The following is a 24,158-nucleotide window of genomic DNA, read 5'->3' on the forward strand; positions in this document are numbered from 1 at the left end:
TTGGTTGGCCAAAAAGGGCGTATGCGTTTTTTCCTGAATATATTCAGGAAAAAACGCATACGCCCTTTTTGGCCAAGGGCATCATTGTCGAGGTTTTGCCGCTTTTCCTCTGCTTTAAAGGCGATTCGAATCTACCTCCTGAAATCTGTTTCCTGCAATTCTGCCTTGCTTTCAAATCCTCTTCGTTGCCTTCCCTCAATATATTTGTGGACGAGAGTTATCATTTCTAAGTCTGCAGGTTTGTGAATTGCAGTGCCCCTGAGCTCCATTCTTCAACTCGCTTTCTTGGGAGCTGGCCGCAAAAGCGCAGGATTACTTCAGGCCGTATTCTGGTTCCTGGCGGCAGGCTGAGCCTGTGGTTAATTCTTCTTCCTGATGGGAAAATAGAATGACCTGTGCCTGCCCCAACACCTAGAGCTAGTCTCTCATTGGTTCCCCCTCTTCCCGTTCATCCTCAGGACAATTAGCAACCTGTACGGAACAGGAGGATAAAGGTGCTGATTCTCCAAGGAGGGAGATTGCTAGTAAAGCGGCTGGAATGGCGAACCGGAGCACAAGGAGATGAGAAATGAGGTGCGTTTTAGAAACCTTTCCCGATCACACGGTGTACCATCTTCGGGGTTTCTCATGCATGTTTTCAATGTAGGACGATGCCCTTGAACCTGGAGATTTGGGACCCATGGGATGGGTACCACGCCGTATTACTTTAAAGGGTCTGCGTTAGCTCAGCCAACCTCACGAAACCTCTCAGCCCCACGAGTGTCCACCCTTATGTCTCAATCAGCTGTGGGTCTAGATATGGTCAATCCAGGTGGCATCACAGCCCCTGAACGAATTTTGTAAGAATTTCTCTCTCTTTCACTGTCTTTGTTTCACGGGTTTTTTAAAGTAATTGATTTTTATAATGGGGTTTAGCTGCTTTTCACTGCTGTGTTTATGCCGCTTTACACCCACTTGACTCACTTACAGAGAGATATCAATACATAGGTTTTAAGATTCTTACTAGTCAGATATATTCTTGGGCGGTGAATAGGGGGTGTTGAGTCCAGTTCACTGAGCAAGGAGTAGGTCTTGTCTATTACATATTGGGTTTCTGGAACGGTATCTGAGCTAATTTGAAACCCTTGTTTTATGCATCACCCCACCTCACCTTTCCCGTTAAGCAGCCATAGTGTGTTTTCTAAACGTGTGACTCTGTTCTGTTTTGTAATTCAGTTCAAGGGTAGCGGTTTTGACATTCCCTCTATAAGTGATATCTCATGATAAGTGTCTTTTTCTGTGTGACTTATTTCACTTAGAATCGTCGTACCTAAATCCACTCATCATGCTGCTACTAGCCTTATGACGTTGATTTCATGGCTGAGTGATATTCCATTGTACATAAGGACCACAACTTCTTTATCCATTCTTCTCTTTCCTGGGATATTTAAGGTGTAACGAAGTGGAGGTTCTTGTCAACAGAGCAGCCCAAAACTTTGGGGTGCCTGTGTCTTGCTGATTTTTAGTTTTCCCAATTTATACGCCCATGAGAGGAAGTGCCCTATGGTCTCTAAGCTGAGTTTTTTAGATGTTTCAGGACACACCGTACACTTCTCCAGTGTGGCTGTTGGCAATTTACATCCCGCCCATCAGCGTAGCAAGGCTCCCATTTCTCCAAGGCCTGTCCAGCATTTCTGCTTTTGACACTTTATTCAGCATGGCCCTTTTGACCGATGGGAAGCGAGACTTCTTTGTAGCGCTGATTTGCCTTTCCAGGTTGCTTGGTTGGCCAAAAAGGGCGTATGCGTTTTTTCCTGAATATATTCAGGAAAAAACGCATACGCCCTTTTTGGCCAAGGGCATCATTGTCGAGGTTTTACCGCTTTTCCTGTGCTTTAAAGGCGATTCAAATCTACCTCCTGAAATCTGTTTCCTGCAATTCTGCCTTGCTTTCAAATCCTCTTCGTTGCCTTCCCTCAATATATTTGTGGACGAGAGTTATCATTTCTAAGTCTGCAGGTTTGTGAATTGCAGTGCCCCTGAGCTCCATTCTTCAACTCGCTTTCTTGGGAGCTGGCCGCAAAAGCGCAGGATTGCTTCAGGCCGTATTCTGGTTCCTGGCGGCAGGCTGAGCCTGTGGTTAATTCTTCTTCCTGATGGGAAAATAGAATGACCTGTGCCTGCCCCAACACCTAGAGCTAGTCTCTCATTGGTTCCCCCTCTTCCCGTTCATCCTCAGGACAATTAGCAACCTGTACGGAACAGGAGGATAAAGGTGCTGATTCTCCAAGGAGGGAGATTGCTAGTAAAGCGGCTGGAATGGCGAACCAGAGCACAAGGAGATGAGAAATGAGGTGCGTTTTAGAAACCTTTCCCGATCACACGGTGTACCATCTTCGGGGTTTCTCATGCATGTTTTCAATGTAGGACGATGCCCTTGAACCTGGAGATTTGGGACCCATGGGATGGGTACCACGCCGTATTACTTTAAAGGGTCTGCGTTAGCTCAGCCAACCTCACGAAACCTCTCAGCCCCACGAGTGTCCACCCTTATGTCTCAATCAGCTGTGGGTCTAGATATGGTCAATCCAGGTGGCATCACAGCCCCTGAACGAATTTTGTAAGAATTTCTCTCTCTTTCACTGTCTTTGTTTCACGGGTTTTTTAAAGTAATTGATTTTTATAATGGGGTTTAGCTGCTTTTCACTGCTGTGTTTATGCCGCTTTACACCCACTTGACTCACTTACAGAGAGATATCAATACATAGGTTTTAAGATTCTTACTAGTCAGATATATTCTTGGGCGGTGAATAGGGGGTGTTGAGTCCAGTTCACTGAGCAAGGAGTAGGTCTTGTCTATTACATATTGGGTTTCTGGAACGGTATCTGAGCTAATTTGAAACCCTTGTTTTATGCATCACCCCACCTCACCTTTCCCGTTAAGCAGCCATAGTGTGTTTTCTAAACGTGTGACTCTGTTCTGTTTTGTAATTCAGTTCAAGGGTAGCGGTTTTGACATTCCCTCTATAAGTGATATCTCATGATAAGTGTCTTTTTCTGTGTGACTTATTTCACTTAGAATCGTCGTACCTAAATCCACTCATCATGCTGCTACTAGCCTTATGACGTTGATTTCATGGCTGAGTGATATTCCATTGTACATAAGGACCACAACTTCTTTATCCATTCTTCTCTTTCCTGGGATATTTAAGGTGTAACGAAGTGGAGGTTCTTGTCAACAGAGCAGCCCAAAACTTTGGGGTGCCTGTGTCTTGCTGATTTTTAGTTTTCCCAATTTATACGCCCATGAGAGGAAGTGCCCTATGGTCTCTAAGCTGAGTTTTTTAGATGTTTCAGGACACACCGTACACTTCTCCAGTGTGGCTGTTGGCAATTTACATCCCGCCCATCAGCGTAGCAAGGCTCCCATTTCTCCAAGGCCTGTCCAGCATTTCTGGTTTTGACACTTTATTCAGCATGGCCCTTTTGACCGATGGGAAGCGAGACTTCTTTGTAGCGCTGATTTGCCTTTCCAGGTTGCTTGGTTGGCCAAAAAGGGCGTATGCGTTTTTTCCTGAATATATTCAGGAAAAAACGCATACGCCCTTTTTGGCCAAGGGCATCATCGTCGAGGTTTTGCCGCTTTTCCTGTGCTTTAAAGGCGATTCGAATCTACCTCCTGAAATCTGTTTCCTGCAATTCTGCCTTGCTTTCAAATCCTCTTCGTTGCCTTCCCTCAATATATTTGTGGACGAGAGTTATCATTTCTAAGTCTGCAGGTTTGTGAATTGCAGTGCCCCTGAGCTCCATTCTTCAACTCGCTTTCTTGGGAGCTGGCCGCAAAAGCGCAGGATTGCTTCAGGCCGTATTCTGGTTCCTGGCGGCAGGCTGAGCCTGTGGTTAATTCTTCTTCCTGATGGGAAAATAGAATGACCTGTGCCTGCCCCAACACCTAGAGCTAGTCTCTCATTGGTTCCCCCTCTTCCCGTTCATCCTCAGGACAATTAGCAACCTGTACGGAACAGGAGGATAAAGGTGCTGATTCTCCAAGGAGGGAGATTGCTAGTAAAGCGGCTGGAATGGTGAACCGGAGCACAAGGAGATGAGAAATGAGGTGCGTTTTAGAAACCTTTCCCGATCACACGGTGTACCATCTTCGGGGTTTCTCATGCATGTTTTCAATGTAGGACGATGCCCTTGAACCTGGAGATTTGGGACCCATGGGATGGGTACCACGCCGTATTACTTTAAAGGGTCTGCGTTTTCTCACCCAACCTCACCAAACCTCTCAGCCTCAAGAGTGTCCACCCTTATGTCTCAATCAGCTGTGGGTCTAGATATGGTCAATCCAGGTGGCATCACAGCCCCTGAACGAATTTTGTAAGAATTTCTCTCTCTTTCACTGTCTTTGTTTCACGGGTTTTGAAACGTAATTGATTTTTATAATGGGGTTTAGCTGCTTTTCACTGCTGTGTTTATGCCGCTTTACACCCATTTGACTCACTTACAGAGAGATATCAATACATAGGTTTTAAGATTCTTACTAGTCAGATATATTCTTGGGCGGTGAATAGGGGGTGTTGAGTCCAGTTCACTGAGCAAGGAGTAGGTCTTGTCTCTTACATATTGGGTTTCTGGAACGGTATCTGAGCTAATTTGAAACCCGTGTTTTATGCATCACCCCACCTCACCTTTCCCGTTAAGCAGCCATAGTGTGTTTTCTAAACGTGTGACTCTGTTCTGTTTTGTAATTCAGTTCAAGGGTAGCGGTTTTTACATTCCCTCTATGAGTGATATCTTATGATAAGTGTCTTTTTCTGTGTGACTTATTTCACTTAGAATCGTCATATCTAAATCCACTCATCATGCTGCTACTAGCCTTATGACATTGATTTCATGGCTGAGTGATATTCCATTGTACATAAGGACCGCAACTTCTTTATCCATTCTTCTCTTTCCTGGGATATTTAAGGTGTAGCGAAGTGGAGGTTCTTGTCAACAGAGTAGCCCAAAACTTTGGGGTGCCTGTGGCTTGCTGAGTTTTAGTTTTCCGAATTTATACGCCCATGAGTGGAAGTGCGCTATGCTCTCTAAGCTGAGTTTTTTAGATGTTTCAGGACACACTGTACACTTCTCCAGAGTGGCTGTTGGCAATTTACATCCCGCCCATCAGCGTAGCAAGGCTCCCATTTCTCCATGGCCTGTCCTGCATTTCTGGTTTTGACACTTTATTCAGCATGGCCCTTTTGACCGATGGGAAGCGAGACTTCTTTGTAGCGCTGATTCGCCTTTCCAGGTTGCTTGGTTGGCCAAAAAGGGCGTATGCGTTTTTTCCTGAATATATTCAGGAAAAAACGCATACGCCCTTTTTGGCCAAGGGCATCATTGTCGAGGTTTTGCCGCTTTTCCTCTGCTTTAAAGGCGATTCGAATCTACCTCCTGAAATCTGTTTCCTGCAATTCTGCCTTGCTTTCAAATCCTCTTCGTTGCCTTCCCTCAATATATTTGTGGACGAGAGTTATCATTTCTAAGTCTGCAGGTTTGTGAATTGCAGTGCCCCTGAGCTCCATTCTTCAACTCGCTTTCTTGGGAGCTGGCCGCAAAAGCGCAGGATTGCTTCAGGCCGTATTCTGGTTCCTGGCGGCAGGCTGAGCCTGTGGTTAATTCTTCTTCCTGATGGGAAAATAGAATGACCTGTGCCTGCCCCAACACCTAGAGCTAGTCTCTCATTGGTTCCCCCTCTTCCCGTTCATCCTCAGGACAATTAGCAACCTGTACGGAACAGGAGGATAAAGGTGCTGATTCTCCAAGGAGGGAGATTGCTAGTAAAGCGGCTGGAATGGCGAACCGGAGCACAAGGAGATGAGAAATTAGGTGCGTTTTAGAAACCTTTCCCGATCACACGGTGTACCATCTTCGGGGTTTCTCATGCATGTTTTCAATGTAGGACGATGCCCTTGAACCTGGAGATTTGGGACCCATGGGATGGGTACCACGCCGTATTACTTTAAAGGGTCTGCGTTAGCTCAGCCAACCTCACGAAACCTCTCAGCCCCACGAGTGTCCACCCTTATGTCTCAATCAGCTCTGGGTCTAGATATGGTCAATCCAGGTGGCATCACAGCCCCTGAACGAATTTTGTAAGAATTTCTCTCTCTTTCACTGTCTTTGTTTCACGGGTTTTTTAAAGTAATTGATTTTTATAATGGGGTTTAGCTGCTTTTCACTGCTGTGTTTATGCCGCTTTACACCCACTTGACTCACTTACAGAGAGATATCAATACAAAGGTTTTAAGATTCTTACTAGTCAGATATATTCTTGGGCGGTGAATAGGGGGTGTTGAGTCCAGTTCACTGAGCAAGGAGTAGGTCTTGTCTATTACATATTGGGTTTCTGGAACGGTATCTGAGCTAATTTGAAACCCTTGTTTTATGCATCACCCCACCTCACCTTTCCCGTTAAGCAGCCATAGTGTGTTTTCTAAACGTGTGACTCTGTTCTGTTTTGTAATTCAGTTCAAGGGTAGCGGTTTTGACATTCCCTCTATAAGTGATATCTCATGATAAGTGTCTTTTTCTGTGTGACTTATTTCACTTAGAATCGTCGTGCCTAAATCCACTCATCATGCTGCTACTAGCCTTATGACGTTGATTTCATGGCTGAGTGATATTCCATTGTACATAAGGACCACAACTTCTTTATCCATTCTTCTCTTTCCTGGGATATTTAAGGTGTAACGAAGTGGAGGTTCTTGTCAACAGAGCAGCCCAAAACTTTGGGGTGCCTGTGTCTTGCTGATTTTTAGTTTTCCCAATTTATACGCCCATGAGAGGAAGTGCCCTATGGTCTCTAAGCTGAGTTTTTTAGATGTTTCAGGACACACCGTACACTTCTCCAGTGTGGCTGTTGGCAATTTACATCCCGCCCATCCGCGTAGCAAGGCTCCCATTTCTCCAAGGCCTGTCCAGCATTTCTGGTTTTGACACTTTATTCAGCATGGCCCTTTTGACCGATGGGAAGCGAGACTTCTTTGTAGCGCTGATTTGCCTTTCCAGGTTGCTTGGTTGGCCAAAAAGGGCGTATGCGTTTTTTCCTGAATATATTCAGGAAAAAACGCATACGCCCTTTTTGGCCAAGGGCATCATTGTCGAGGTTTTGCCGCTTTTCCTCTGCTTTAAAGGCGATTCGAATCTACCTCCTGAAATCTGTTTCCTGCAATTCTGCCTTGCTTTCAAATCCTCTTCGTTGCCTTCCCTCAATATATTTGTGGACGAGAGTTATCATTTCTAAGTCTGCAGGTTTGTGAATTGCAGTGCCCCTGAGCTCCATTCTTCAACTCGCTTTCTTGGGAGCTGGCCGCAAAAGCGCAGGATTGCTTCAGGCCGTATTCTGGTTCCTGGCGGCAGGCTGAGCCTGTGGTTAATTCTTCTTCCTGATGGGAAAATAGAATGACCTGTGCCTGCCCCAACACCTAGAGCTAGTCTCTCATTGGTTCCCCCTCTTCCCGTTCATCCTCAGGACAATTAGCAACCTGTACGGAACAGGAGGATAAAGGTGCTGATTCTCCAAGGAGGGAGATTGCTAGTAAAGCGGCTGGAATGGTGAACCGGAGCACAAGGAGATGAGAAATGAGGTGCGTTTTAGAAACCTTTCCCGATCACACGGTGTACCATCTTCGGGGTTTCTCATGCATGTTTTCAATGTAGGACGATGCCCTTGAACCTGGAGATTTGGGACCCATGGGATGGGTACCACGCCGTATTACTTTAAAGGGTCTGCGTTTTCTCACCCAACCTCACCAAACCTCTCAGCCCCAAGAGTGTCCACCCTTATGTCTCAATCAGCTGTGGGTCTAGATATGGTCAATCCAGGTGGCATCACAGCCCCTGAACGAATTTTGTAAGAATTTCTCTCTCTTTCACTGTCTTTGTTTCACGGGTTTTTTAAAGTAATTGATTTTTATAATGGGGTTTAGCTGCTTTTCACTGCTGTGTTTATGCCGCTTTACACCCATTTGACTCACTTACAGAGAGATATCAATACATAGGTTTTAAGATTCTTACTAGTCAGATATATTCTTGGGCGGTGAATAGGGGGTGTTGAGTCCAGTTCACTGAGCAAGGAGTAGGTCTTGTCTCTTACATATTGGGTTTCTGGAACGGTATCTGAGCTAATTTGAAACCCGTGTTTTATGCATCACCCCACCTCACCTTTCCCGTTAAGCAGCCATAGTGTGTTTTCTAAACGTGTGACTCTTCTGTTTTGTAATTCAGTTCAAGGGTAGCGGTTTTTACATTCCCTCTATGAGTGATATCTTATGATAAGTGTCTTTTTCTGTGTGACTTATTTCACTTAGAATCGTCATATCTAAATCCACTCATCATGCTGCTACTAGCCTTATGACATTGATTTCATGGCTGAGTGATATTCCATTGTACATAAGGACCGCAACTTCTTTATCCATTCTTCTCTTTCCTGGGATATTTAAGGTGTAGCGAAGTGGAGGTTCTTGTCAACAGAGTAGCCCAAAACTTTGGGGTGCCTGTGGCTTGCTGAGTTTTAGTTTTCCGAATTTATACGCCCATGAGTGGAAGTGCGCTATGCTCTCTAAGCTGAGTTTTTTAGATGTTTCAGGACACACTGTACACTTCTCCAGAGTGGCTGTTGGCAATTTACATCCCGCCCATCAGCGTAGCAAGGCTCCCATTTCTCCATGGCCTGTCCTGCATTTCTGGTTTTGACACTTTATTCAGCATGGCCCTTTTGACCGATGGGAAGCGAGACTTCTTTGTAGCGCTGATTCGCCTTTCCAGGTTGCTTGGTTGGCCAAAAAGGGCGTATGCGTTTTTTCCTGAATATATTCAGGAAAAAACGCATACGCCCTTTTTGGCCAAGGGCATCATTGTCGAGGTTTTGCCGCTTTTCCTGTGCTTTAAAGGCGATTCGAATCTACCTCCTGAAATCTGTTTCCTGCAATTCTGCCTTGCTTTCAAATCCTCTTCGTTGCCTTCCCTCAATATATTTGTGGACGAGAGTTATCATTTCTAAGTCTGCAAGTTTGTGAATTGCAGTGCCCCTGAGCTCCATTCTTCAACTCGCTTTCTTGGGAGCTGGCCGCAAAAGCGCAGGATTGCTTCAGGCCGTATTCTGGTTCCTGGCGGCAGGCTGAGCCTGTGGTTAATTCTTCTTCCTGATGGGAAAATAGAATGACCTGTGCCTGCCCCAACACCTAGAGCTAGTCTCTCATTGGTTCCCCCTCTTCCCGTTCATCCTCAGGACAATTTGCAACCTGTACGGAACAGGAGGATAAAGGTGCTGATTCTCCAAGGAGGGAGATTGCTAGTAAAGCGGCTGGAATGGCGAACCGGAGCACAAGGAGATGAGAAATGAGGTGCGTTTTAGAAACCTTTCCCGATCACACGGTGTACCATCTTCGGGGTTTCTCATGCATGTTTTCAATGTAGGACGATGCCCTTGAATCTGGAGATTTGGGACCCATGGGATGAGTACCACGCCGTATTACTTTAAAGGGTCTGCGTTAGCTCAGCCAACCTCACCAAACCTCTCAGCCCCACGAGTGTCCACTCTTATGTCTCAATCAGCTGTGGGTCTAGATATGGTCAATCCAGGTGGCATCACAGCCCCTGAACGAATTTTGTAAGAATTTCTCTCTCTTTCACTGTCTTTGTTTCACGGGTTTTTTAAAGTAATTGATTTTTATAATGGGGTTTAGCTGCTTTTCACTGCTGTGTTTATGCCGCTTTACACCCACTTGACTCACTTACAGAGAGATATCAATACATAGGTTTTAAGATTCTTACTAGTCAGATATATTCTTGGGCGGTGAATAGGGGGTGTTGAGTCCAGTTCACTGAGCAAGGAGTAGGTCTTGTCTATTACATATTGGGTTTCTGGAACGGTATCTGAGCTAATTTGAAACCCTTGTTTTATGCATCACTCCACCTCACCTTTCCCGTTAAGCAGCCATAGTGTGTTTTCTAAACGTGTGACTCTGTTCTGTTTTGTAATTCAGTTCAAGGGTAGCGGTTTTGACATTCCCTCTATAAGTGATATCTCATGATAAGTGTCTTTTTCTGTGTGACTTATTTCACTTAGAATCGTCGTACCTAAATCCACTCATCATGCTGCTACTAGCCTTATGACGTTGATTTCATGGCTGAGTGATATTCCATTGTACATAAGGACCACAACTTCTTTATCCATTCTTCTCTTTCCTGGGATATTTAAGGTGTAACGAAGTGGAGGTTCTTGTCAACAGAGCAGCCCAAAACTTTGGGGTGCCTGTGTCTTGCTGATTTTTAGTTTTCCCAATTTATACGCCCATGAGAGGAAGTGCCCTATGGTCTCTAAGCTGAGTTTTTTAGATGTTTCAGGACACACCGTACACTTCTCCAGTGTGGCTGTTGGCAATTTACATCCCGCCCATCCGCGTAGCAAGGCTCCCATTTCTCCAAGGCCTGTCCAGCATTTCTGGTTTTGACACTTTATTCAGCATGGCCCTTTTGACCGATGGGAAGCGAGACTTCTTTGTAGCGCTGATTTGCCTTTCCAGGTTGCTTGGTTGGCCAAAAAGGGCGTATGCGTTTTTTCCTGAATATATTCAGGAAAAAACGCATACGCCCTTTTTGGCCAAGGGCATCATTGTCGAGGTTTTACCGCTTTTCCTGTGCTTTAAAGGCGATTCAAATCTACCTCCTGAAATCTGTTTCCTGCAATTCTGCCTTGCTTTCAAATCCTCTTCGTTGCCTTCCCTCAATATATTTGTGGACGAGAGTTATCATTTCTAAGTCTGCAGGTTTGTGAATTGCAGTGCCCCTGAGCTCCATTCTTCAACTCGCTTTCTTGGGAGCTGGCCGCAAAAGCGCAGGATTGCTTCAGGCCGTATTCTGGTTCCTGGCGGCAGGCTGAGCCTGTGGTTAATTCTTCTTCCTGATGGGAAAATAGAATGACCTGTGCCTGCCCCAACACCTAGAGCTAGTCTCTCATTGGTTCCCCCTCTTCCCGTTCATCCTCAGGACAATTAGCAACCTGTACGGAACAGGAGGATAAAGGTGCTGATTCTCCAAGGAGGGAGATTGCTAGTAAAGCGGCTGGAATGGCGAACCAGAGCACAAGGAGATGAGAAATGAGGTGCGTTTTAGAAACCTTTCCCGATCACACGGTGTACCATCTTCGGGGTTTCTCATGCATGTTTTCAATGTAGGACGATGCCCTTGAACCTGGAGATTTGGGACCCATGGGATGGGTACCACGCCGTATTACTTTAAAGGGTCTGCGTTAGCTCAGCCAACCTCACCAAACCTCTCAGCCCCACGAGTGTCCACCCTTATGTCTCAATCAGCTGTGGGTCTAGATATGGTCAATCCAGGTGGCATCACAGCCCCTGAACGAATTTTGTAAGAATTTCTCTCTCTTTCACTGTCTTTGTTTCACGGGTTTTTTAAAGTAATTGATTTTTATAATGGGGTTTAGCTGCTTTTCACTGCTGTGTTTATGCCGCTTTACACCCACTTGACTCACTTACAGAGAGATATCAATACATAGGTTTTAAGATTCTTACTAGTCAGATATATTCTTGGGCGGTGAATAGGGGGTGTTGAGTCCAGTTCACTGAGCAAGGAGTAGGTCTTGTCTATTACATATTGGGTTTCTGGAACGGTATCTGAGCTAATTTGAAACCCTTGTTTTATGCATCACCCCACCTCACCTTTCCCGTTAAGCAGCCATAGTGTGTTTTCTAAACGTGTGACTCTGTTCTGTTTTGTAATTCAGTTCAAGGGTAGCGGTTTTGACATTCCCTCTATAAGTGATATCTCATGATAAGTGTCTTTTTCTGTGTGACTTATTTCACTTAGAATCGTCGTACCTAAATCCACTCATCATGCTGCTACTAGCCTTATGACGTTGATTTCATGGCTGAGTGATATTCCATTGTACATAAGGACCACAACTTCTTTATCCATTCTTCTCTTTCCTGGGATATTTAAGGTGTAACGAAGTGGAGGTTCTTGTCAACAGAGCAGCCCAAAACTTTGGGGTGCCTGTGTCTTGCTGATTTTTAGTTTTCCCAATTTATACGCCCATGAGAGGAAGTGCCCTATGGTCTCTAAGCTGAGTTTTTTAGATGTTTCAGGACACACCGTACACTTCTCCAGTGTGGCTGTTGGCAATTTACATCCCGCCCATCAGCGTAGCAAGGCTCCCATTTCTCCAAGGCCTGTCCAGCATTTCTGCTTTTGACACTTTATTCAGCATGGCCCTTTTGACCGATGGGAAGCGAGACTTCTTTGTAGCGCTGATTTGCCTTTCCAGGTTGCTTGGTTGGCCAAAAAGGGCGTATGCGTTTTTTCCTGAATATATTCAGGAAAAAACGCATACGCCCTTTTTGGCCAAGGGCATCATCGTCGAGGTTTTGCCGCTTTTCCTGTGCTTTAAAGGCGATTCGAATCTACCTCCTGAAATCTGTTTCCTGCAATTCTGCCTTGCTTTCAAATCCTCTTCGTTGCCTTCCCTCAATATATTTGTGGACGAGAGTTATCATTTCTAAGTCTGCAGGTTTGTGAATTGCAGTGCCCCTGAGCTCCATTCTTCAACTCGCTTTCTTGGGAGCTGGCCGCAAAAGCGCAGGATTGCTTCAGGCCGTATTCTGGTTCCTGGCGGCAGGCTGAGCCTGTGGTTAATTCTTCTTCCTGATGGGAAAATAGAATGACCTGTGCCTGCCCCAACACCTAGAGCTAGTCTCTCATTGGTTCCCCCTCTTCCCGTTCATCCTCAGGACAATTAGCAACCTGTACGGAACAGGAGGATAAAGGTGCTGATTCTCCAAGGAGGGAGATTGCTAGTAAAGCGGCTGGAATGGTGAACCGGAGCACAAGGAGATGAGAAATGAGGTGCGTTTTAGAAACCTTTCCCGATCACACGGTGTACCATCTTCGGGGTTTCTCATGCATGTTTTCAATGTAGGACGATGCCCTTGAACCTGGAGATTTGGGACCCATGGGATGGGTACCACGCCGTATTACTTTAAAGGGTCTGCGTTTTCTCACCCAACCTCACCAAACCTCTCAGCCTCAAGAGTGTCCACCCTTATGTCTCAATCAGCTGTGGGTCTAGATATGGTCAATCCAGGTGGCATCACAGCCCCTGAACGAATTTTGTAAGAATTTCTCTCTCTTTCACTGTCTTTGTTTCACGGGTTTTGAAACGTAATTGATTTTTATAATGGGGTTTAGCTGCTTTTCACTGCTGTGTTTATGCCGCTTTACACCCATTTGACTCACTTACAGAGAGATATCAATACATAGGTTTTAAGATTCTTACTAGTCAGATATATTCTTGGGCGGTGAATAGGGGGTGTTGAGTCCAGTTCACTGAGCAAGGAGTAGGTCTTGTCTATTACATATTGGGTTTCTGGAACGGTATCTGAGCTAATTTGAAACCCGTGTTTTATGCATCACCCCACCTCACCTTTCCCGTTAAGCAGCCATAGTGTGTTTTCTAAACGTGTGACTCTTCTGTTTTGTAATTCAGTTCAAGGGTAGCGGTTTTTACATTCCCTCTATGAGTGATATCTTATGATAAGTGTCTTTTTCTGTGTGACTTATTTCACTTAGAATCGTCATATCTAAATCCACTCATCATGCTGCTACTAGCCTTATGACATTGATTTCATGGCTGAGTGATATTCCATTGTACATAAGGACCGCAACTTCTTTATCCATTCTTCTCTTTCCTGGGATATTTAAGGTGTAGCGAAGTGGAGGTTCTTGTCAACAGAGTAGCCCAAAACTTTGGGGTGCCTGTGGCTTGCTGAGTTTTAGTTTTCCGAATTTATACGCCCATGAGTGGAAGTGCGCTATGCTCTCTAAGCTGAGTTTTTTAGATGTTTCAGGACACACTGTACACTTCTCCAGAGTGGCTGTTGGCAATTTACATCCCGCCCATCAGCGTAGCAAGGCTCCCATTTCTCCATGGCCTGTCCTGCATTTCTGGTTTTGACACTTTATTCAGCATGGCCCTTTTGACCGATGGGAAGCGAGACTTCTTTGTAGCGCTGATTCGCCTTTCCAGGTTGCTTGGTTGGCCAAAAAGGGCGTATGCGTTTTTTCCTGAATATATTCAGGAAAAAACGCATACGCCCTTTTTGGCCAAGGGCATCATTGTCGAGGTTTTGCCGCTTTTCCTGTGCTTTAAAGGCGATTCGAATCTACCTCCTGAAATCTGTTTCCTGCAATTCTGCCTTGCTTTCAAATCCTCTTCGTTGCCTTCCCTCAATATATTTGTGGACGAGAGTTATCATTTCTAAGTCTGCAAGTTTGTGAATTGCAGTGCCCCTGAGCTCCATTCTTCAACTCGCTTTCTTGGGAGCTGGCCGCAAAAGCGCAGGATTGCTTCAGGCCGTATTCTGGTTCCTGGCGGCAGGCTGAGCCTGTGGTTAATTCTTCTTCCTGATGGGAAAATAGAATGACCTGTGCCTGCCCCAACACCTAGAGCTAGTCTCTCATTGGTTCCCCCTCTTCCCGTTCATCCTCAGGACAATTTGCAACCTGTACGGAACAGGAGGATAAAGGTGCTGATTCTCCAAGGAGGGAGATTGCTAGTAAAGCGGCTGGAATGGCGAACCGGAGCACAAGGAGATGAGAAATGAGGTGCGTTTTAGAAACCTTTCCCGATCACACGGTGTACCATCTTCGGGGTTTCTCATGCATGTTTTCAATGTAGGACGATGCCCTTGAATCTGGAGATTTGGGACCCATGGGATGAGTACCACGCCGTATTACTTTAAAGGGTCTGCGTTAGCTCAGCCAACCTCACCAAACCTCTCAGCCCCACGAGTGTCCACTCTTATGTCTCAATCAGCTGTGGGTCTAGATATGGTCAATCCAGGTGGCATCACAGCCCCTGAACGAATTTTGTAAGAATTTCTCTCTCTTTCACTGTCTTTGTTTCACGGGTTTTTTAAAGTAATTGATTTTTATAATGGGGTTTAGCTGCTTTTCACTGCTGTGTTTATGCCGCTTTACACCCACTTGACTCACTTACAGAGAGATATCAATACATAGGTTTTAAGATTCTTACTAGTCAGATATATTCTTGGGCGGTGAATAGGGGGTGTTGAGTCCAGTTCACTGAGCAAGGAGTAGGTCTTGTCTATTACATATTGGGTTTCTGGAACGGTATCTGAGCTAATTTGAAACCCTTGTTTTATGCATCACTCCACCTCACCTTTCCCGTTAAGCAGCCATAGTGTGTTTTCTAAACGTGTGACTCTGTTCTGTTTTGTAATTCAGTTCAAGGGTAGCGGTTTTGACATTCCCTCTATAAGTGATATCTCATGATAAGTGTCTTTTTCTGTGTGACTTATTTCACTTAGAATCGTCGTACCTAAATCCACTCATCATGCTGCTACTAGCCTTATGACGTTGATTTCATGGCTGAGTGATATTCCATTGTACATAAGGACCACAACTTCTTTATCCATTCTTCTCTTTCCTGGGATATTTAAGGTGTAACGAAGTGGAGGTTCTTGTCAACAGAGCAGCCCAAAACTTTGGGGTGCCTGTGTCTTGCTGATTTTTAGTTTTCCCAATTTATACGCCCATGAGAGGAAGTGCCCTATGGTCTCTAAGCTGAGTTTTTTAGATGTTTCAGGACACACCGTACACTTCTCCAGTGTGGCTGTTGGCAATTTACATCCCGCCCATCAGCGTAGCAAGGCTCCCATTTCTCCAAGGCCTGTCCAGCATTTCTGCTTTTGACACTTTATTCAGCATGGCCCTTTTGACCGATGGGAAGCGAGACTTCTTTGTAGCGCTGATTTGCCTTTCCAGGTTGCTTGGTTGGCCAAAAAGGGCGTATGCGTTTTTTCCTGAATATATTCAGGAAAAAACGCATACGCCCTTTTTGGCCAAGGGCATCATTGTCGAGGTTTTACCGCTTTTCCTGTGCTTTAAAGGCGATTCAAATCTACCTCCTGAAATCTGTTTCCTGCAATTCTGCCTTGCTTTCAAATCCTCTTCGTTGCCTTCCCTCAATATATTTGTGGACGAGAGTTATCATTTCTAAGTCTGCAGGTTTGTGAATTGCAGTGCCCCTGAGCTCCATTCTTCAACTCGCTTTCTTGGGAGCTGGCCGCAAAAGCGCAGGATTGCTTCAGGCCGTATTCTGGTTCCTGGCGGCAGGCTGAGCCTGTGGTTAATTCTTCTTCCTGATGGGAAAATAGAATGACCTGTGCCTGCCCCAACACCTAGAGCTAGTCTCTCATTGGTTCCCCCTCTTCCCGTTCATCCTCAGGACAATTAGCAACCTGTACGGAACAGGAGGATAAAGGTGCTGATTCTCCAAGGAGGGAGATTGCTAGTAAAGCGGCTGGAATGGCGAACCAGAGCACAAGGAGATGAGAAATGAGGTGCGTTTTAGAAACCTTTCCCGATCACACGGTGTACCATCTTCGGGGTTTCTCATGCATGTTTTCAATGTAGGACGATGCCCTTGAACCTGGAGATTTGGGACCCATGGGATGGGTACCACGCCGTATTACTTTAAAGGGTCTGCGTTAGCTCAGCCAACCTCACCAAACCTCTCAGCCCCACGAGTGTCCACCCTTATGTCTCAATCAGCTGTGGGTCTAGATATGGTCAATCCAGGTGGCATCACAGCCCCTGAACGAATTTTGTAAGAATTTCTCTCTCTTTCACTGTCTTTGTTTCACGGGTTTTTTAAAGTAATTGATTTTTATAATGGGGTTTAGCTGCTTTTCACTGCTGTGTTTATGCCGCTTTACACCCACTTGACTCACTTACAGAGAGATATCAATACATAGGTTTTAAGATTCTTACTAGTCAGATATATTCTTGGGCGGTGAATAGGGGGTGTTGAGTCCAGTTCACTGAGCAAGGAGTAGGTCTTGTCTATTACATATTGGGTTTCTGGAACGGTATCTGAGCTAATTTGAAACCCTTGTTTTATGCATCACCCCACCTCACCTTTCCCGTTAAGCAGCCATAGTGTGTTTTCTAAACGTGTGACTCTGTTCTGTTTTGTAATTCAGTTCAAGGGTAGCGGTTTTGACATTCCCTCTATAAGTGATATCTCATGATAAGTGTCTTTTTCTGTGTGACTTATTTCACTTAGAATCGTCGTACCTAAATCCACTCATCATGCTGCTACTAGCCTTATGACGTTGATTTCATGGCTGAGTGATATTCCATTGTACATAAGGACCACAACTTCTTTATCCATTCTTCTCTTTCCTGGGATATTTAAGGTGTAACGAAGTGGAGGTTCTTGTCAACAGAGCAGCCCAAAACTTTGGGGTGCCTGTGTCTTGCTGATTTTTAGTTTTCCCAATTTATACGCCCATGAGAGGAAGTGCCCTATGGTCTCTAAGCTGAGTTTTTTAGATGTTTCAGGACACACCGTACACTTCTCCAGTGTGGCTGTTGGCAATTTACATCCCGCCCATCAGCGTAGCAAGGCTCCCATTTCTCCAAGGCCTGTCCAGCATTTCTGCTTTTGACACTTTATTCAGCATGGCCCTTTTGACCGATGGGAAGCGAGACTTCTTTGTAGCGCTGATTTGCCTTTCCAGGTTGCTTGGTTGGCCAAAAAGGGCGTATGCGTTTTTTCCTGAATATATTCAGGAAAAAACGCATACGCCCTTTTTGGCCAAGGGCATCATCGTCGAGGTTTTGCCGCTTTTCCTGTGCTTTAAAGGCGATTCGAATCTACCTCCTGAAATCTGTTTCCTGCAATTCTGCCTTGCTTTCAAATCCTCTTCGTTGCCTTCCCTCAATATATTTGTGGACGAGAGTTATCATTTCTAAGTCTGCAGGTTTGTGAATTGCAGTGCCCCTGAGCTCCATTCTTCAACTCGCTTTCTTGGGAGCTGGCCGCAAAAGCGCAGGATTGCTTCAGGCCGTATTCTGGTTCCTGGCGGCAGGCTGAGCCTGTGGTTAATTCTTCTTCCTGATGGGAAAATAGAATGACCTGTGCCTGCCCCAACACCTAGAGCTAGTCTCTCATTGGTTCCCCCTCTTCCCGTTCATCCTCAGGACAATTAGCAACCTGTACGGAACAGGAGGATAAAGGTGCTGATTCTCCAAGGAGGGAGATTGCTAGTAAAGCGGCTGGAATGGTGAACCGGAGCACAAGGAGATGAGAAATGAGGTGCGTTTTAGAAACCTTTCCCGATCACACGGTGTACCATCTTCGGGGTTTCTCATGCATGTTTTCAATGTAGGACGATGCCCTTGAACCTGGAGATTTGGGACCCATGGGATGGGTACCACGCCGTATTACTTTAAAGGGTCTGCGTTTTCTCACCCAACCTCACCAAACCTCTCAGCCTCAAGAGTGTCCACCCTTATGTCTCAATCAGCTGTGGGTCTAGATATGGTCAATCCAGGTGGCATCACAGCCCCTGAACGAATTTTGTAAGAATTTCTCTCTCTTTCACTGTCTTTGTTTCACGGGTTTTGAAACGTAATTGATTTTTATAATGGGGTTTAGCTGCTTTTCACTGCTGTGTTTATGCCGCTTTACACCCATTTGACTCACTTACAGAGAGATATCAATACATAGGTTTTAAGATTCTTACTAGTCAGATATATTCTTGGGCGGTGAATAGGGGGTGTTGAGTCCAGTTCACTGAGCAAGGAGTAGGTCTTGTCTATTACATATTGGGTTTCTGGAACGGTATCTGAGCTAATTTGAAACCCGTGTTTTATGCATCACCCCACCTCACCTTTCCCGTTAAGCAGCCATAGTGTGTTTTCTAAACGTGTGACTCTGTTCTGTTTTGTAATTCAGTTCAAGGGTAGCGGTTTTTACATTCCCTCTATGAGTGATATCTTATGATAAGTGTCTTTTTCTGTGTGACTTATTTCACTTAGAATCGTCATATCTAAATCCACTCATCATGCTGCTACTAGCCTTATGACATTGATTTCATGGCTGAGTGATATTCCATTGTACATAAGGACCGCAACTTCTTTATCCATTCTTCTCTTTCCTGGGATATTTAAGGTGTAGCGAAGTGGAGGTTCTTGTCAACAGAGTAGCCCAAAACTTTGGGGTGCCTGTGGCTTGCTGAGTTTTAGTTTTCCGAATTTATACGCCCATGAGTGGAAGTGCGCTATGCTCTCTAAGCTGAGTTTTTTAGATGTTTCAGGACACACTGTACACTTCTCCAGAGTGGCTGTTGGCAATTTACATCCCGCCCATCAGCGTAGCAAGGCTCCCATTTCTCCATGGCCTGTCCTGCATTTCTGGTTTTGACACTTTATTCAGCATGGCCCTTTTGACCGATGGGAAGCGAGACTTCTTTGTAGCGCTGATTCGCCTTTCCAGGTTGCTTGGTTGGCCAAAAAGGGCGTATGCGTTTTTTCCTGAATATATTCAGGAAAAAACGCATACGCCCTTTTTGGCCAAGGGCATCATTGTCGAGGTTTTGCCGCTTTTCCTCTGCTTTAAAGGCGATTCGAATCTACCTCCTGAAATCTGTTTCCTGCAATTCTGCCTTGCTTTCAAATCCTCTTCGTTGCCTTCCCTCAATATATTTGTGGACGAGAGTTATCATTTCTAAGTCTGCAGGTTTGTGAATTGCAGTGCCCCTGAGCTCCATTCTTCAACTCGCTTTCTTGGGAGCTGGCCGCAAAAGCGCAGGATTGCTTCAGGCCGTATTCTGGTTCCTGGCGGCAGGCTGAGCCTGTGGTTAATTCTTCTTCCTGATGGGAAAATAGAATGACCTGTGCCTGCCCCAACACCTAGAGCTAGTCTCTCATTGGTTCCCCCTCTTCCCGTTCATCCTCAGGACAATTAGCAACCTGTACGGAACAGGAGGATAAAGGTGCTGATTCTCCAAGGAGGGAGATTGCTAGTAAAGCGGCTGGAATGGCGAACCGGAGCACAAGGAGATGAGAAATTAGGTGCGTTTTAGAAACCTTTCCCGATCACACGGTGTACCATCTTCGGGGTTTCTCATGCATGTTTTCAATGTAGGACGATGCCCTTGAACCTGGAGATTTGGGACCCATGGGATGGGTACCACGCCGTATTACTTTAAAGGGTCTGCGTTAGCTCAGCCAACCTCACCAAACCTCTCAGCCCCACGAGTGTCCACCCTTATGTCTCAATCAGCTCTGGGTCTAGATATGGTCAATCCAGGTGGCATCACAGCCCCTGAACGAATTTTGTAAGAATTTCTCTCTCTTTCACTGTCTTTGTTTCACGGGTTTTTTAAAGTAATTGATTTTTATAATGGGGTTTAGCTGCTTTTCACTGCTGAGTTTATGCCGCTTTACACCCACTTGACTCACTTACAGAGAGATATCAATACAAAGGTTTTAAGATTCTTACTAGTCAGATATATTCTTGGGCGGTGAATAGGGGGTGTTGAGTCCAGTTCACTGAGCAAGGAGTAGGTCTTGTCTATTACATATTGGGTTTCTGGAACGGTATCTGAGCTAATTTGAAACCCTTGTTTTATGCATCACCCCACCTCACCTTTCCCGTTAAGCAGCCATAGTGTGTTTTCTAAACGTGTGACTCTGTTCTGTTTTGTAATTCAGTTCAAGGGTAGCGGTTTTGACATTCCCTCTATAAGTGATATCTCATGATAAGTGTCTTTTTCTGTGTGACTTATTTCACTTAGAATCGTCGTGCCTAAATCCACTCATCATGCTGCTACTAGCCTTATGACGTTGATTTCATGGCTGAATGATATTCCATTGTACATAAGGACCACAACTTCTTTATCCATTCTTCTCTTTCCTGGGATATTTAAGGTGTAACGAAGTGGAGGTTCTTGTCAACAGAGCAGCCCAAAACTTTGGGGTGCCTGTGTCTTGCTGATTTTTAGTTTTCCCAATTTATACGCCCATGAGAGGAAGTGCCCTATGGTCTCTAAGCTGAGTTTTTTAGATGTTTCAGGACACACCGTACACTTCTCCAGTGTGGCTGTTGGCAATTTACATCCCGCCCATCAGCGTAGCAAGGCTCCCATTTCTCCAAGGCCTGTCCAGCATTTCTGCTTTTGACACTTTATTCAGCATGGCCCTTTTGACCGATGGGAAGCGAGACTTCTTTGTAGCGCTGATTTGCCTTTCCAGGTTGCTTGGTTGGCCAAAAAGGGCGTATGCGTTTTTTCCTGAATATATTCAGGAAAAAACGCATACGCCCTTTTTGGCCAAGGGCATCATTGTCGAGGTTTTACCGCTTTTCCTGTGCTTTAAAGGCGATTCGAATCTACCTCCTGAAATCTGTTTCCTGCAATTCTGCCTTGCTTTCAAATCCTCTTCGTTGCCTTCCCTCAATATATTTGTGGACGAGAGTTATCATTTCTAAGTCTGCAGGTTTGTGAATTGCAGTGCCCCTGAGCTCCATTCTTCAACTCGCTTTCTTGGGAGCTGGCCGCAAAAGCGCAGGATTACTTCAGGCCGTATTCTGGTTCCTGGCGGCAGGCTGAGCCTGTGGTTAATTCTTCTTCCTGATGGGAAAATAGAATGACCTGTGCCTGCCCCAACACCTAGAGCTAGTCTCTCATTGGTTCCCCCTCTTCCCGTTCATCCTCAGGACAGGTTGCAACCTGTACGGAACAGGAGGATAAAGGTGCTGATTCTCCAAGGAGGGAGATTGCTAGTAAAGCGGCTGGAATGACGAACCGGAGCACAAGGAGATGAGAAATGAGGTGCGTTTTAGAAACCTTTCCCGATCACACGGTGTACCATCTTCGGGGTTTCTCATGCATGTTTTCAATGTAGGACGATGCCCTTGAACCTGGAGATTTGGGACCCATGGGATGGGTACCACGCCGTATTACTTTAAAGGGTCTGCGTTTTCTCACCCAACCTCACCAAACCTCTCAGCCCCAAGAGTGTCCACCCTTATGTCTCAATCAGCTGTGGGTCTAGATATGGTCAATCCAGGTGGCATCACAGCCCCTGAACGAATTTTGTAAGAATTTCTCTCTCTTTCACTGTCTTTGTTTCACGGGTTTTGAAACGTAATTGATTTTTATAATGGGGTTTAGCTGCTTTTCACTGCTGTGTTTATGCCGCTTTACACCCATTTGACTCACTTACAGAGAGATATCAATACATAGGTTTTAAGATTCTTACTAGTCAGATATATTCTTGGGCGGTGAATAGGGGGTGTTGAGTCCAGTTCACTGAGCAAGGAGTAGGTCTTGTCTCTTACATATTGGGTTTCTGGAACGGTATCTGAGCTAATTTGAAACCCGTGTTTTATGCATCACCCCACCTCACCTTTCCCGTTAAGCAGCCATAGTGTGTTTTCTAAACGTGTGACTCTGTTCTGTTTTGTAATTCAGTTCAAGGGTAGCGGTTTTTACATTCCCTCTATGAGTGATATCTTATGATAAGTGTCTTTTTCTGTGTGACTTATTTCACTTAGAATCGTCATATCTAAATCCACTCATCATGCTGCTACTAGCCTTATGACATTGATTTCATGGCTGAGTGATATTCCATTGTACATAAGGACCGCAACTTCTTTATCCATTCTTCTCTTTCCTGGGATATTTAAGGTGTAGCGAAGTGGAGGTTCTTGTCAACAGAGTAGCCCAAAACTTTGGGGTGCCTGTGGCTTGCTGAGTTTTAGTTTTCCGAATTTATACGCCCATGAGTGGAAGTGCGCTATGCTCTCTAAGCTGAGTTTTTTAGATGTTTCAGGACACACTGTACACTTCTCCAGAGTGGCTGTTGGCAATTTACATCCCGCCCATCAGCGTAGCAAGGCTCCCATTTCTCCATGGCCTGTCCTGCATTTCTGGTTTTGACACTTTATTCAGCATGGCCCTTTTGACCGATGGGAAGCGAGACTTCTTTGTAGCGCTGATTCGCCTTTCCAGGTTGCTTGGTTGGCCAAAAAGGGCGTATGCGTTTTTTCCTGAATATATTCAGGAAAAAACGCATACGCCCTTTTTGGCCAAGGGCATCATTGTCGAGGTTTTGCCGCTTTTCCTGTGCTTTAAAGGCGATTCGAATCTACCTCCTGAAATCTGTTTCCTGCAATTCTGCCTTGCTTTCAAATCCTCTTCGTTGCCTTCCCTCAATATATTTGTGGACGAGAGTTATCATTTCTAAGTCTGCAAGTTTGTGAATTGCAGTGCCCCTGAGCTCCATTCTTCAACTCGCTTTCTTGGGAGCTGGCCGCAAAAGCGCAGGATTGCTTCAGGCCGTATTCTGGCTCCTGGCGGCAGGCTGAGCCTGTGGTTAATTCTTCTTCCTGATGGGAAAATAGAATGACCTGTGCCTGCCCCAACACCTAGAGCTAGTCTCTCATTGGTTCCCCCTCTTCCCGTTCATCCTCAGGACAATTTGCAACCTGTACGGAACAGGAGGATAAAGGTGCTGATTCTCCAAGGAGGGAGATTGCTAGTAAAGCGGCTGGAATGGCGAACCGGAGCACAAGGAGATGAGAAATGAGGTGCGTTTTAGAAACCTTTCCCGATCACACGGTGTACCATCTTCGGGGTTTCTCATGCATGTTTTCAATGTAGGACGATGCCCTTGAATCTGGAGATTTGGGACCCATGGGATGAGTACCACGCCGTATTACTTTAAAGGGTCTGCGTTAGCTCAGCCAACCTCACCAAACCTCTCAGCCCCACGAGTGTCCACCCTTATGTCTCAATCAGCTGTGGGTCTAGATATGGTCAATCCAGGTGGCATCACAGCCCCTGAACGAATTTTGTAAGAATTTCTCTCTCTTTCACTGTCTTTGTTTCACGGGTTTTTTAAAGTAATTGATTTTTATAATGGGGTTTAGCTGCTTTTCACTGCTGTGTTTATGCCGCTTTACACCCACTTGACTCACTTACAGAGAGATATCAATACATAGGTTTTAAGATTCTTACTAGTCAGATATATTCTTGGGCGGTGAATAGGGGGTGTTGAGTCCAGTTCACTGAGCAAGGAGTAGGTCTTGTCTCTTACATATTGGGTTTCTGGAACGGTATCTGAGCTAATTTGAAACCCGTGTTTTATGCATCACCCCACCTCACCTTTCCCGTTAAGCAGCCATAGTGTGTTTTCTAAACGTGTGACTCTGTTCTGTTTTGTAATTCAGTTCAAGGGTAGCGGTTTTTACATTCCCTCTATGAGTGATATCTTATGATAAGTGTCTTTTTCTGTGT

Source organism: Balaenoptera borealis (assembly GCF_965194805.1).
Source record: "Balaenoptera borealis genome assembly, chromosome: 9".
Taxonomy (NCBI): domain Eukaryota; kingdom Metazoa; phylum Chordata; class Mammalia; order Artiodactyla; family Balaenopteridae; genus Balaenoptera; species Balaenoptera borealis.